We start from the raw sequence: 15763 nt of genomic DNA, 5'->3' as shown, positions 1-15763 counted from the left end.
AGATCATCGTAAAGCTGACTGTTAATGGGGCAATTCATGACTCCAAAGATACCCTACGTTAGTCCTTAAGGTCAAAAATTAAAGTTGGTGCATAGATCTCCTATGGGGTGTAAAGAAACTAGAGTTATTTTTGTCAAAGAGGAGTTTTTGGTCGCTCAGCTAAAAGAGGAGAAGGAAAAACTAATTGAGACTGGTACGTCTGAAATGGAAAAAGCAGATCGTGAAGGTTTGCAGGAACCAGGTCGCTCACCCTTCTTGCTTCCAAAACAGTCACGGCGATCTCCACCTATCACTCTTGTATTAGATTTGGATGAAACGTTAGTGCACTCAACATTGGAGCGCTGTGACAATGCTGATTTCACCTTCCCTGTGAGCTTCAATTCTCAAGAGTATACTGTATATGTGAGGCACAGACCTCATCTTCAAATATTCATGGAGAAAGTTTCTCAAATGTTTGAGATTATAGTATTTACTGCGAGTCAGAGTGTATAAGCATAGCAATTATTGAATATACTAGATCCGAAGAAAAAACTGATACGACATCGTATGTTTCAGGATTCATGTGTTTATCTTAATGGAAACTATATGAAGGATCTGTCTGTGCTGGGCCGTGACCTAGCTAAGGTGGCTATAATTGACAATTCTCCTCAGGCATTTGGGTTCCAGGTTGACAATGGCATTCGAATCGAGAGCTGGTTCGATGACGAGTCAGATTCTGCTCTGGCACGACTTCTCCCGTTCTTGGAGAGCTTGGTTGGTGTAGAGGATGTACGGCCTATAATTGCCAAAAAATTCAATCTCAGGCAAAAGCTTGCAACTGTGACAAGTGCACTATCCCTAGGGAATGAAGGAGATCCTCTCGAACGGTGCTCTTGAAGAGAAGTTTTGCTCCTGCAAACATAACAGAGGATGGCAACAAAGGTGCTGCCAGCTTGATGAAACCTAAAGAAATAAAGCCAGAAACTGTGTTGGCATCTAAAGGGCATCCAACATCCATTACCAAAAGTCCTAGTGCAGGGCATGGTTCAGAACGAAATGCAAATGACATCCAAGAAAGTGAAAGGTCTACTGCTGGAGATGCTAAAATACCCAATGAGTCAAGTGCAACAATGGAAAAACTGAACTTGAACATCTGAAAGTAAAGCTGAATATGTACAGCTTTTTCAGGGATTACTATCCAGCAGATTTTAACAAGTCTATGTGCCAAAGCCAATACTGATCTCAAACACCTAGATGCAAAGCTGATTAAGAGATACTTCAGATTTTTCTGAACATGGACTTCATGTATTTTACTTGACAAACAATATAGAGTACTTTGGCATCAAAAAATCGATTTCTTCTTGTTAGTCTCTTCCATTGCTGTATCTTGAACCCCGTGTTCTACAGCCCTTGCGTGAACTCTACGACATTTCTGGTGAACCCAACGTGAAAGTGCTGCGTCACTTTTCAGCAAGATGGGAGACTCGCAAGAAGAGATGACAGATGACAATGTCGTGAAGAACCTGTTTCAGTCATTTACAACCTATATGTAGCAGCAAGCTCACGCGAAACGTGATAGTGATGCCATGGATGCCTTGAAAGCTGTCCAACAGGAGATGAAGCAGTTTAATGGCCAACAAGTGTCAACTTACCTGCATTTGTATGAAGAAAAGATGAAGTTTTTTGGGGTTTCTCAAGATGTTTGGACCCGCTACTTCTTGTGGATCGTGGTGCGCGGTCTTGAAGTTTGAATTTCAGAAATTCAAGAAACACATGCAGGTTGGGTAGAGTTTAAGAAGGCATTAAAAGATGTATATTTCCTGGAGGATATAGGTCTTATGAATCGCAAGAATTTCTTAGCATGGGTTTCTATGCCTAATAAGAGACTTTCAGTTACTGCCCTTCTGCGAGAGTTTGAGAGCCGCTATGATCAGTTGGATGGAACTGAGCAACAAGCTTTGGAGATGCAGAAAGTGGAATTATTTTTACAAGCTGCTGATGCTGATTTACAGGAAAAGTTGGATGATCTTTTGGAAGATCAAGCTATCGATTCAGGTTTAAAGATCGAGTGGAGACATGTCATTGATGCTGTGAATGCTCTTGTTAAGAAACAGCGCAGGAGAGTACGATTGCATCGTAATGCCGGATCTGCTCCTGAAAAATCCTTGGAGACCTCTTCTTCTACCCCTGCTGCAAGTTCTATGCCTAAGCCTCCTGTTGTAAATCCACCAGTTCCTGCTGCTCCAGTGCCCTTATCTGTAGATGATGTTATTAAAGGCTTGGCAGATTTGACGATTGAAGCAGTCAAAGCTGAAGTTGGTAAGTTAAAGGAGCAACTTATGTCAGTACCTGCTGTAGCACCTGCTCCAGCGATTGCTTTTCCAGCTGGTCAAAGAAAAGGGAGACAGTGTATTTGGTGTGATAGTACAGAGCACCAACACTGCAAAGATTGTGATGCTTTTCAGGAAGCGCGTAAGAAGAATGTAGTGTTCTGGGGACAAGATGGGAAGATATGGCTGACAGAAACTGGTGCTCCTCTTGACACGAACTTTGGTAAGGGAGGCATGAAGAAGCTTGTTGATGATATGGCTGCGCGATCAGCTTATGTGAGTGTTAGAGGAGATGCTTCAGCTTATGGAGTCCAGCTTGAGCAGAAATCAGATGGAGACTTTGCTTTATGGTCCTCTGCCTTGGAGATAGCGAGAAGAGGGAAAGTTCAGGCATCTACTATGACTTGTGTGGGCTCCAGCATTCGAGGAGAAACGGGATGGGATTCGCCTGTTGACAGGTATTCTATTTTTGCTTATATGGCGAAAACACAGGGTTTAGATGCCATGGTTGAGGAAAAGAGAAGAAGAGATGAGGAGGGCCCCAGCACCTCCAAAAAAGACTAGAGGGGGTGACTTTGTTTCACCACCTATTACAACTCCACCTATGTCAAGTTCTCTAGCTCAATCAGGTCCTGAACAACCTATGGGAGACAAGCAGATGAAAGAGAAGAGGCAACCAAGAAAGGAGCCAGGATTCAAGCTCTTGTCAGACCTTGATATGCAGACGGATATGAGTAAGATTTTTCATGAAAGAATTTTGAATAGTGAAGTCACTTTTACTGTTGGAGAAGCTCTTGGGATTGCTAGAAGAGAAATACAGGATCAGATGCAGGATATTTTGTGGAGGAAACGACATGCGATGGAAGGACCTGCTTTACAGGGATTATGGCATGAAGCTCTTGGGGAAGAGCATGATGATGCAGTGATGGTTGAGAATGCTTCTGTCAATCCGCAATTGGAGAAAATAGTTCAGCCTATGCAGTATGAAGATGATGATACCCCTATTCTCATTCCTCGCAGCCATTTTTCACGTAGTCATTGGGCTAGAGCAACCACTGAGACGGTGGTAAGGATTGGAGAGAAACAGATTCCTTTGGTCGCTTTAGTCGATCATGGTTCCGAGATTAATCTTATTGCTCGAGGAGTTTATGAAAGTGGCAAGTGGCCTATGGATGCAGAGCATGGCTGGCGCATGAGAGCCGCCAATAATACTTCTGGTGATATGTATGCTGCTTGTTCGAGCATCAGAATTTCTATTGGTAATGTTGAAGAGGATTATCATTGCTTTGTTCAGGATTCTTGCTCTTATCCGATTATTCTTGGATAGCCTTTCATTACAGAAGCAAGAATGGAGACGAAAGTGATGGATGACGGCTCAACCTATGCATGGATACGCACTAAGGATGGTATGCGAGCTGTTCAATTTATGACTGTTGGGGTAAATCATCTGAGAAACAGGGACTCCTTGTGTGAGGCACCACTACCTGCGAAGGAGTTGGATTTTCATTAGGTACCGCTGTCTTGCGAGACACCAGTGGTACGGAGCGGAGAAAAGAGGAGATCTCGCCTCCTGGCAGCCAGTCTTTCTCCACTAATTTTTTTGGTTTTTCTTCAGATAGTTCAGTGAGTTATCAGAAAATTTCAGATTTGCCTAGAGCTGCCAGGCAGTACATTGGTCATAAGGAGAAAGAGTTGAAGATTGCAGGTATTTTGCAAGCAGAAGAGCATGTAGATGGATTGTATGAAGGGATGTCTTGTGCAGATACATTGTTTGAGATGGAAACAATGCTGAAAACTGATGTATGTAAGGGTTCAAAGATCATACCTGTGCAAACCTTGGATATGTTTCAGGAAATTTCTGATTTTGTGCTGAAAACAGAGTTAGAGGCTGAGAAAACTCAGCAAATTGAATTTTAGGCTGATCTTGATCAGCTTACAGAGTTGCAGAGGGCTGAAACCTTTCAGCCAGTAGAGTTAAATACTGGAAAAATTCAGCATATGGAGTATGAGGCTGCACCCATGCAGTCCTAGAGCCGAGGGCTAAATTCATTCAGCCAACAGAGTTTAATGCTGAAAAATTTCAGCATACAGAGTTTCAGGCTGCACCCATGCAGTCCATAGAGCAAAGGGCTGAGATCTTTCAGCCAACAAAGTTGAGAGTTGCTGAAAATTTGCAGAAATTGCAGCAAAGAAAAGAGAGTCTGACTGATGCCAAGGTTGACACGAAGTATAAAACAGTTGATAAGAAGGTTAAGCCGGTTGCAAGGCCGCTTCCTCCTGATAGTGATGAGCAGATAGAAAAAGCTATGAAGCAGCCTATGTTGAGAGATCCTGCAAATATTGGACATAAATTTACAACTGAAACTCTTACATAATTGAAGATTGGAAATGATGATTTCTTGCTTCCAATGGAAAAATAATGTTTTAGAGAGATGCTTGGACGTCATGATAAGGCATTTGCTTTCTTCCCACATGAAATTGGCTGCATTAGTCCCGAATTGGTTGCACCTATGGTCATCTTCACTGTCCCTCATGTACCATGGAATATACGTCCTATACTTGTGCCTAAAGCACACTTTCCAAAGCTGATAGAGTTGTTGAATGAGAAGATTAAGATGGGGATTTTGGAACCCTCTTCTGCGCCCTATTCTAATAGGTGGTTTACTGTACCAAAGAAGAATGGTACTTTGAGATTTATTTAGGATATGCAGCCCGTGAACAAAGTGACAATCAGGAATGTGGGAACAGGTCCAGTTGTGGATGAATTTGCTGAGGCTTTTGTAGGACGAGCCATCTATTCTCTAGGTGACTTGTATTCAGGTTATGATCATTTTCAGCTTGCCTTGGAAAGCAGGGATATTACTACTATGCGGACACCTATTGGTCTTGTGAGGATGTGTACCTTGCCTCAAGGTGCCACCAACTCAGTTGCTCATATGATGAATGCTATGCATAGAGTTCTACGAGACTATATTCCGCAGTATACCATGCCTTTCTAGATGATGTGCCTATTAAGGGTTGTGCAGAAGAAGAAAAGAATAAAAGTCTTGATTTGCGAGGATGTAGACAGTTTGTGGCTGAACACTTGGTTGCTTGTGAGCAAATATTGACACGATTAGAGGAGGTAAACTTGACTCTTTCAAGGCTGAAATCTGTCTTTGGTGTTAATGAAGTCATCATAGTTGGGCATATGGTTGGATATTATGGCAGGAAGCCTTCAGTTGCAAAGGTGGATGCCATAAGCAGGATTGCAGAGTATTGCTCGACTACTTCAGAGGTGCGGAGATTTGTGGGAGCTTGTGTATTTTACATGATTTGGATTCCTCATTTTGCTCACATAGCAGATGTTCTCTATCAGCTGCTTCGAAAGGGGCAGAAATTTCATTGGGATGAGAAGCATTCGAAAGCCATGCGTAAACTCAAGAAGCTGTTGCAGTCAGCTCCTACTCTTCGCAAGGCGGATTATCAGTGTGGACAGCCAATCATGTTGACAGTTGATACTAGCCCTATTGGCATAGGTTGGGCAGTGGGACAGGATGATGCTGATGGAAATAGATATGCAATCCGCTTTGGAGCTAAAGTTCTTAATGAGCGACAGAGGAGATATCCGTAGATCAAAAGAGAGTTGTGGGGAGTAGTCACTGCACTGAAGTGTGATAAAGGGTATTTTATTGGAGCTTCAGTTGTTGTGGAAACATATTGTTTGCCTTTGCTTGGCATGATTACTAGCTGTTCGACTCCAGATATAGCGATGCTTCAGTGGATTGCCTATATCAAATCATTGAATCCATAATTTCGACACATATAGCAGGGAAAGATAATCCAGTTGCTAATATGCTATCTAGAGCGAGATATGAGGATGAGGAGTCAATGCTTGCAGAAGATGACGAGACAGAGTTTGTAGCTTCTGGTCTTGTTCATGATTGTCATGTATCTACTGTTGAAGCCTTTATTGAAGAACTTTATGTTGATGAGTGGCTGCAAATTGGACAGTATCTAAGTTCATTGACTCGAAGAGCTGATTGGACAGATGATGAATTCAAGAAAATCAGAAGGAAGGCTTATGGGCATTTCTTGAAAGATGGTTTTCTTTGGAAGCATCCAAAGAAGAGAGGCGGCTTGCCCTTGAGAGTAGTTTGTGATGTAGCGATGCAGATACAGATTATGCGAGAGTTTCATGAGAGCTCATGGGCTGGTCATAGAGGTGTGTGGGCTACCTATGAGAAAATCAAAGAAAGATACTGGTGGAAAGGGATGTATAAAGATGTTTCTCACTTTGTGGAGACTTGCAGGGACTGCCAGCTTTACTCTTTAGTGCGGCATCGTGATGAGTTGCATCCGACCTATCCACTATGTATGCATTATAAGTGGGTGGTAGACTTGGTTACTTTGCCAATGGGACTTTGGCAGATGAGATATCTTGTCTTGGCTAGGGAGGATCTTACAAACTATGTTGAAGGCTGATCTTTGCGGACAAAGACCACCACTACAGTATGTAAATTCTTGTTGGAAGAAATATTTTGCAGGTATGGATGTATAGGCAAGATTACAGCTGATCGTGGAGAGCTAGATGCAGACGAAGCTAGAGAATTTTTCTCACGGCTTGGGATTAAATTGGCTCTTACTACTGCCTATAATCCAGAGGGAAATAGGAAGAGCGAAAGAGGACATCTGCCAATAGTTAAAGCATTGGCAAAAGCTTGTAGAGGTCGGATTGGAGATTGGCCGAGATTATTACCTTTTGCATTGTGGGCAGACCGCTCTACACATAGCGTGACTACTGGATATGTGCCTGCAGAGTTGATGTATGGGCAAAAACCTGTCATGCCTACAGAAATCTGTGCTCTCATGTGGAGTGTTCTTCTATGGCATGAGAATTTATCAAGGGAGGAGCTTCTAGCTCTTCGGATTCATCAACTAGAGAGAAGGACAGAAGATGTGCAGCTAGCAGTTGATCGTTTGAAGGCAGCCCGACTCAGAAATAAGGACCTGTTTGATTTGAGGCATCGCTTGAGGCCTAGAGCCATAAAAGAAGGAGATTGGGTTTTAGTCTATGACAGTAGTCTAGAGAATCAGCATAGTAGCCTGAGAAAAATGGTTCAAAGATGGTTTGGACCGTATGAGATGAAACAGGTTTTTGGCAATGGTACCTATGAGTTGGCTGAATTAGATGGAACAGTATTGAGGGTGCCCATTGCTGAAAAACGAGTCAAGATTTTCAAGAGAAGAGAAGATGAAGAATATTCACTTGAAGCATTGGCAGAAGAAGAGCAGATAGAAGAAACTCAAGTAGAAGAACCAGAGAATATGGATGATGAAGCTGATGGAGAAACAGGTCTACTAGAAACCGATGAAGGACTCGACCTGTTTGTAAACTTGAATGATCCTAGATAGTTGGCTCATCCGGAGGATGCACAGGTTTAGAGGGGGTGGATATCGTGCTGTTGCGCATCCAAGCCGTATACACCTCCATTTTTTTTGTTGTGCATTTGTGTTATTTGTCCGCATGTGATTCATTGTGTGTGAGATGCATTATGATAACCCGCATCCAATGTATATATTCCGCTAGTGTGTGTGTATGATTCTGTTTGGATGCATGATGTGTGTGTGTTAGAAAAATATGAAAAACTTGATGCCAAAGGACATTATCAAGCTGATAATTTCAATGATGATCTCTAAGAAAAGTGCAGGGAATTGTGGAATCAAAGGAAGCTTTGTGGAAGCTGATCATTTAATGAAATAGAGTTGAAGGAAGTCTCTCAAAAGCTGCTTAAGCAAGTAAAGGAATCCTTCAACGGGGCTATTGACAGCACTAGTGAAGCACCAAGGGAGCATTTTTCCACCCAATCCTCAAGGCTGAAGTCGAAGTTTGTGCGCAGATCATCGTAAAGCTGACTGTTAATGGGGCAATTCATGACTCCAAAGATACCCTACATTAGTCCTTAAGGTCAAAAATTAAAGTTGGTGCATCGATCTCCTATGGGGTGTAAAGAAACTAGAGTTATTTTTGTCAAAGAGGAGTTTTTGGTCGCTCAGCTAAAAGAGGAGAAGGAAAAACTAATTGAGACTGGTACGTCTGAAATGGAAAAAGCAGATCGTGAAGGTTTGCAAGAACCAGGTCTCTCACCCTTCTTGCTTCCAAAACAGTCACGGCGATCTCCACCTATCACTCTTGTATTAGATTTGGATGAAACGTTAGTGCACTCAACATTGGAGCGCTGTGACAATGCTGATTTCACCTTCCCTGTGAGCTTCAATTCTCAAGAGTATATTGTATATGTGAGGCGCAGACCTCATCTTCAAATATTCATGGAGAAAGTTTCTCAAATGTTTGAGATTATAGTATTTACTGCGAGTCAGAGTGTATAAGCAAAGCAATTATTGAATATACTAGATCCGAAGAAAAAACTGATACGGCATCGTATGTTTCGGGATTCATGTGTTTATCTTAATGGAAACTATATGAAGGATCTGTCTGTGCTGGGCCGTGACCTAGCTAAGGTGGCTATAATTGACAATTCTCCTCAGGCATTTGGGTTCCAGGTTGACAATGGCATTCGAATCGAGAGCTGGTTCGATGACGAGTCAGGCTTCTCCCATTCTTGGAGAGTTTGGTTGGTGTAGATGATGTACGGCCTATAATTGCCAAAAATTTCAATCTCAGGCAAAAGCTTGCAACTGTGACAAGTGCACTATCCCTAGGGAATGAAGGAGATCCTCTCAAACGGTGCTCTTGAAGAGAAGTTTTCCTCTTGCAAACATAATAGAGGATGGCAACAAAGGTGCTGCCAGCTTGATGAAACCTGAAGAAATAAAGCCAGAAACTGTGTTGGCATCTAAAGAGCATCCAACATCCATTCCCAAAAGTCCTAGTGCAGGGCATGGTTCAGCACGAAATGCAAATGACATCCAAGAAAGTGAAAGGTCTACTGCTGGAGATGCTAAAATACCCAATGAGTCAAGTGCAACAATGGAAAAACTGAACTTGAACATCTGAAAGTAAAGCTGAATATGTACAGCTTTTTCAGGGATTACTATCCAGCAGATTTTAACAAGTCTATGTGCCAAAGCCAATACTGATCTCAAACACCTAGATGCAAAGCTGATTAAGAGATACTTCAGATTTTTCTGAACATGGACTTCATGTATTTTACTTGACAAACAATATAGAGTACTTTGGCATCAAAAATTCGATTTCTTCTTGTTAGTCTCTTCCATTGTTGTATCTTGAACCCTGTGTTCTGCAGCCCTTGCGTGAACTCTACGACAGCGGTGTGACATCCATATGTAGCATCCATAGACATCAAGTATATCCCAAAATAAACTTTGGCAAGCCAATAAATTTCCAAAATATACTCCAGACAATCGAATGCCAAGCCCAAGTAAAGCTCCAATAGCATCCAAGCTCAAACAATGTAACTAACATAAGTAGGTGACATGAACATAAGTGCATGTCCAAAGCGGTCAAGCATAGACCGATAAGGGCCAAGATAAATATCCAAATGCTATGAAAAGTGGAGCACAAGCTCAACCAATGATTAAGAAGCAATGTCGAACACTTTTTCAATCCCCGATGATACATCAATGTACATCTCCAAGACATGACACGAATACCATAGGCATAAGCATACATGAGTAGAATAGCTTCAGCCCAACTGTTTACAGTAGATATTCATCACTCCAGTGTTTCAGGCCTCAAATCAGTATCAAAATGATGGCATCCATTAACATAGCATCTCCATACATGTAGACTTCATCCGAGCATCAATATGCATCAAGTGCTGCCATGTTTTGGCCTGTCAATGGACTGTTATGATAGTCCCAAAACAGTGCCAAATCAGACTCAAGTCAATGTCAGTGCTGAAGGCTTCAATACCAAGCTCCAAACATGTGTATAGGCATCAAATGAGACCCTTTTGAAGTGCCCAATGGCCTGGGAAAGAAGTTGAAGATGAAAAGTGTGGGGCTACTATCAAGAACATGATGAAAACTGGCACATTTTCTCCTGTAGATGTTGTTGAACCACGTGGGCTTAATGAGATGGAAGGGGGGCTCAAATGGGTGCAAAGGGTGGCGTACAATAGGCCTTAACAAGCCTCAACAAACCAAGAGGAGAGAGAGAGCTTCAAACCTCCATGGGGAAGCTCAACAATGGCTATCCTATTTCCTGCAACCTATGAATTGAAGTAAACCCTCAACAGAATGCTTGAATACCTCTCAATGAAGGGCCTAAGGGTGTCTCAATAGACCGGGAGGAAGCTCGGGAAGGCGAGGAGTGACGGGAGCTCAAGGGAGTCAGCTATGGTTGCCGGGATGGAGACCCAATGCGAGTAGGGAGTCGATGGGAAGTTGAGAATGCCACGAGCCAAGCTCAAGAGTCGGGAAGCCGAGCTCTGATACCAATTGAAAGGTGAGAATGATCAAAGCTTGCACGCGTAGTTATGGCAGGAGAGCAAGAGTAAGAAAGAGAGAGACAAGAAATGGAAACTCCAACAACCACAATGTGTGGCTGGGCCTTCCTTTATTCAAACTGTCACTAAAAGAATAAAGAATAAGTGACTGTGACGGGCGCCCACCACCTGCAATGTATAGTGGTGGGTACTGTCAGTGTAGTAATACACGGGCGGCTAGGCAGAGGTGCCTTTACCCCCAACATTAAGGAATGGATAAAGATGGGGTAGGTTTGGAAATTCAATCCAAACCATGACTTTGCTAGGTTTGGTTCGAAGCAGGTCAAAATCCTTTGACTAGCGAAATAACAGTCAAGAGGAACTCCACAATATCCATTGGTTGAGGACTTTTATGTCGTGTCTCCATGGCATGTATGGAGCCAATTTTGGTTGCAAAATGGTTCAAACTAGAAGCCTTGTAAAATGATTCAAAGTATATTGCTCTAGTAGACATCATAACTTGGAAGGGCCTTACAGTCAATCAAGTGCGCATGTCATTCCTTTCTAATCCCAGTTATTTCCTTACATAATCATGTGTATGAATAGATAATGCACAAGTGATGGGTTTTTTCTCATTCTAAAACATTTTCTAAATAAATTACTATAGATATACACCAAATCATACATTAAAATCATGTTGGTTTCAACTTGTGTAAAGTATTGACACAATGTCATGTGAAACCCTTTCTAAGTATGCATAATAGATATGCATCAACTTATGTTCTAAAAAACAACTTATGCAATATATTGACACAATCTAATGTTTTCAAACCATGATATGCATAGTTTTTTATGAACAAACTTTCAAAGGCTTTCTAGCCAATTCACACAAGAGAGAAACTCAAAATGCGTGTATTATGGGCCTAATTTCTAAAGCCATCACAAGGGATGAAACGCCATTGGTAATTGAGACTCATGTGACCTAGAAGACCTCACCCAAGCGTAGGGGGATTGTGAGAATCTTCAAGGAGGATTTGAGCTTGGGGAAATTGGAATAAATGTAATAAAGCTGAAATTGGGACTCAACTTTCCAATCGCTGAAAAGTACAACAGATTCTCTACAACAACTTAGAAGATTCTCTAGATTTTCAGAAATCAACGGAGGCGACGTGTCATTTGTTGATCGGAAAGTGAGCATTGCGAGGATATATCCACATAGAATATTCAATATGAGAGAGGGAGAGAGAGTGTTTGTGCGCGCGCGTAAGAGTTTGAGGGTGAGTGTGTGTAATATATATGCCTATATATAGCCGATTCACAGCGTCAGTCTCATTATTCAATCTTCTGCCTGCGCTATCTTCTTGCATAATCATATCATTGCTACCATGGCTGACTCTACTGCAGCAGCAACAGCGCACTTAGGCTTCCTTATGCTTCAACCTGAATATTCGTGGTCGGCAGGCGCTGATTCTCCGGCTTCACAATCCTCTTCTTCTCTATCCTCGTTGTCATCATCGTCCTCGTCGTCGTCATCATCACCATCATCTTCTTACTGGATCCACCGGCAGGTAATGGAGATCCGGGCCAGAGACCAGCGGCTTGCTATGGAGTGCTTCTGTCGACCCATCAACTGCTGCTTGCAATACAGTATGGGTAACAGCGAACACGGGTCGTGTATAGACCAGCGTAACTCAAAGACCCGTCTGCCATCTCCTCTTGGCACTCGACGATATCATCGTGTAGATCACGAGACCACCCGGGATGCGTGCTGGCAAGCTAACTCTATCGGTTACCAACCCCCTCCAAAAGGGTGGTTCTCCTTGAAAAAAAAACCCTTATTTTTTGAGGTTTTGGAGCTCGAGCTCTTCTCTAAGGTGGTCTTGTGACCTCGTGTTGTACCTCTCTAACTTCTAGCTTTGGGTTTTTTTCTCTCGATGTTACTCCCACCTACTTGTATAACATATATCGAGTCAATGGTGAGCCACTCGACTATCTCTTTGTATACATGTATTTAGTGCATTCACCGTATCTAGTACTAGATTGACACTTGGTATGAAGCTCGGGGAAGTTATTATATATATATCCTTTACAATATGTGCATTCAAAGTCTATTTATAACTTTTTTTATCTATGAGTTTTTATTGAATAAAATATAACCCCTTTCTATTTAATCTGTAAATAATCCCTTTATATTACATCTTTTGTATGTAACAAATGTATAAAAATAGTATTTTAAAAATACCTTATTTTGAACCTACGTGATGCACACATATATTCATGAGTAACTTACTCGAGGTATGAAGCCACCAAAGTGCTTTTATTACTTTATCAAGTTTAAAATCTGAAGGAAGCTTTGTCCAAGTTGGTTGTTGTGTTGATCACTTTGTTTTGAGATGCTAGGATTCCTATATAGGCGATATGTGATAGGGGACAAATTTAGAAAGGCCTAAAAGTTGGTAGGAAAAATGCGAACTAAAGTGAGAAAACATACTTTCCTAAGGTACCTTGAGTGTAATGTGTCCCCTGGTATCATCGAGGACACGTCTTAGCAGTCCATCAGAAAGGATGTCTAGAAAACTCCGCCCGGCACTCCCAAGGAATGTTACGGGTTTTGCGATCTAGGTCTTCCCGCGTCTGCCACATAGCAGAAGTATCCTGGCCGTTTTCCACTTAGGATCGACCGGAATTAGGGTTTTCTTGTTTGGTCATTAGCTAACAGCAACTAGCGTCAGACCTGAGCGAACTACTTTACGCAGAAACGCCAGGTCCGAAGCGGATTCACGCTGCACTTGGTTCAAGGAGAATGGGAAACGAGAGGGATGCAAAGCTCAACCTCTCTGCCATAAGGCATAGTCCCATTCCGTTCCCCTAAAACAGCGTAAATCGGGTAAGACGTAACTTTAGGTCATCGTTCTCGTTATTCGTTTTGATGATGATGATCATTCCGCTGTTCTTCGAGATTTTTGAGAAAAGTTCCCGGCTAACCGGGACCACCCAACCGTAGGACGGACCCATGGCCCATCCTCCGCACTTTCCTCGGTTTGTTTTAGTTATGTAATTATCTAACATATTAATTTGACATATAACAATCAGCTTCTTTAATTAACCCTGTTAAGCACTGGTTCCTTCACGTAATCTTATCACGTGACATAGAAAAACAATATCAAGCAAGTTCTTTTAACATTTCATCATTTTATCTTTGAAATACAAGGAGTTCCGCCCGTAGGCTTGTCCATAATCCGCTCGAAGGCTATCCAGTAATCCTCAGGGATCACTATTCCAAGCTTCCGCCCGTCAACTAGTATGCGGGCCTCGAGATCCAATCCCGAGTCACGTTAGCCTCTTGTGCAGGACCCGGAAGGCGAGGGATTTACGGCCAGAGCCCCCTGGCACCCAAGCATCCTCCTGCTCCAAGTAGAACTCAACGGAGAGACATCTCGCGGCGGGTTCGGTCCACGTTCCCGGTGCGGTCAACAACCCCCTTGGTTAGGGTCAGGCAGGCAGTCGGGGGTAACTGAAGCTGCCTCTCCCTTCAGGCCTTTAACCTGAAGTATAAGTACTCATTTAATTTGTAATTCATAATTCAAACAGAGCTCTAAAATCTCTAGCAAGCACAAACATTTCCGTTAATCAACCGAGTTATTTGGCAAACTGCTAAGGAAGTGTTCTTTTCTTTTGAGTGTATCAGCACTCGTTCCCAAGGTGTCTTGTAAATTGGCAAGATCATTTACATTCCGGTGTAGGGCATACCCAACTTGGTTAACCCTAAAGTTTCTTAGATATGCTAGTTTCCGGTTGACAACTTTCCTTATTTAGAAGGATATTCAAAAATACGTCTTTTTGCAAGATAGCTTGCATAGGGATCTGCCATCCTTGATGAGGGTTTTTTTTTTCATTTGTCCTTGTGAATCAATCACAAGACTAAATGATTTCGTACTTGATGCGCAAGTCCTGTGATGGAGTAATCCGTTATAGATCCTTTAAGCTGACTTATGTCCGGCCTAGGGTTTCTTTTTAAGGATCTCAGGGACAGCCCTAATTCCTTATCTTTACGAAATTGTTTGACTCTACAATAAGGAAAATAGTCAAGTGCTTAGGGTATGAATATTTCTATGTCTAGATTGGTTTGGATAATTTTTGGAAGATAATATTAATCGTCTTGTCACAGTTTTTGCTATTCTTGTGACCATTTACTTTTTTTCAGTTAGTACAGTTCAATTTAAACTTCCGTTTCCTTACATATGAACTCATGCCAAATAACAACATTTGCCTTGCTAAGATGTGCAATTAGCAAAGATAACTTCCTAGTGATTTGAGCATCGAAAGAAACCTTTCATGAATTTAACCGTTTACAACGATTCGTTGCGAAAGGAATAAGACTAATGGTGCAAGATATAATTTCAACACCTTAGGATTTAACTAAAATATATTACTATAGTAAATGGCTAATCTTGCTCGTAATTTATAATGCTTGATGCAATTTGAAGAAAGCTAAGTTGTATACATTGTCATTCATAAGCTAAACTCCTTCGTTACAATAACTCGAACAAATATAACCTATCCTTAACAATTTTTCTTTGCATGATCGACTTAAAACCGAATTAAAGCCAAGAAGAAAAACCTCGTTTTGGGGTGAGATATCCACATGGATACCGGGAGATGACCCTCCCGCAGCTACACCTTGGACTTTCTTCGGCGGCATCGTAGTTCGAATGTGAGATAGCCTTTTCCTCTTTCTTCTGGAATTCCACCGTCTTCTCCTTCCTTCCCTTTCTTTTTATCTTTTTCCCACTCTTCCTCCTTCACTCCTACTTTTCACTCTCTCTACTTTCCCTCCCTATAATTTATCTTACGGCTATTTCTCCCTTACGGGATACCATACGAGGCCATGATGATGGTTTGGATTTTTAGGTTCGGGAGGGAAAATAATAATGGGGATACGGGGGATTAAGAAGAAAGCTTAGGGAGTTGTGGGAAAATAAGAGTTATGAGGGGGGTTGAAAAAGGGTTAAAAGGGTTATAAGGGGGTGAAAAAGGGCTTAGGGGAATTAAAACCGGGGGTAG

General features: G+C 42.0%; 1 pseudogene; it reads left to right on the top strand.

Annotated features, from left to right (window-relative positions):
- Positions 1-204: 204 nt before the first annotated feature.
- LOC148024228 (uncharacterized) lies at positions 205-9306 on the top strand (annotated as a pseudogene).
- Positions 9307-15763: the final 6457 nt, after the last annotated feature.

This window comes from Lygodium microphyllum, chromosome 15, assembly GCF_053477565.2.
Source record: "Lygodium microphyllum isolate KBCC chromosome 15, Lygodium_microphyllum_v1.1.10, whole genome shotgun sequence".
In the NCBI taxonomy this organism is placed as follows: domain Eukaryota; kingdom Viridiplantae; phylum Streptophyta; class Polypodiopsida; order Schizaeales; family Lygodiaceae; genus Lygodium; species Lygodium microphyllum.
The sequence above is the reverse complement of the archived record's forward strand: the minus strand, read 5'-3'. Positions and strand labels throughout refer to the sequence as shown.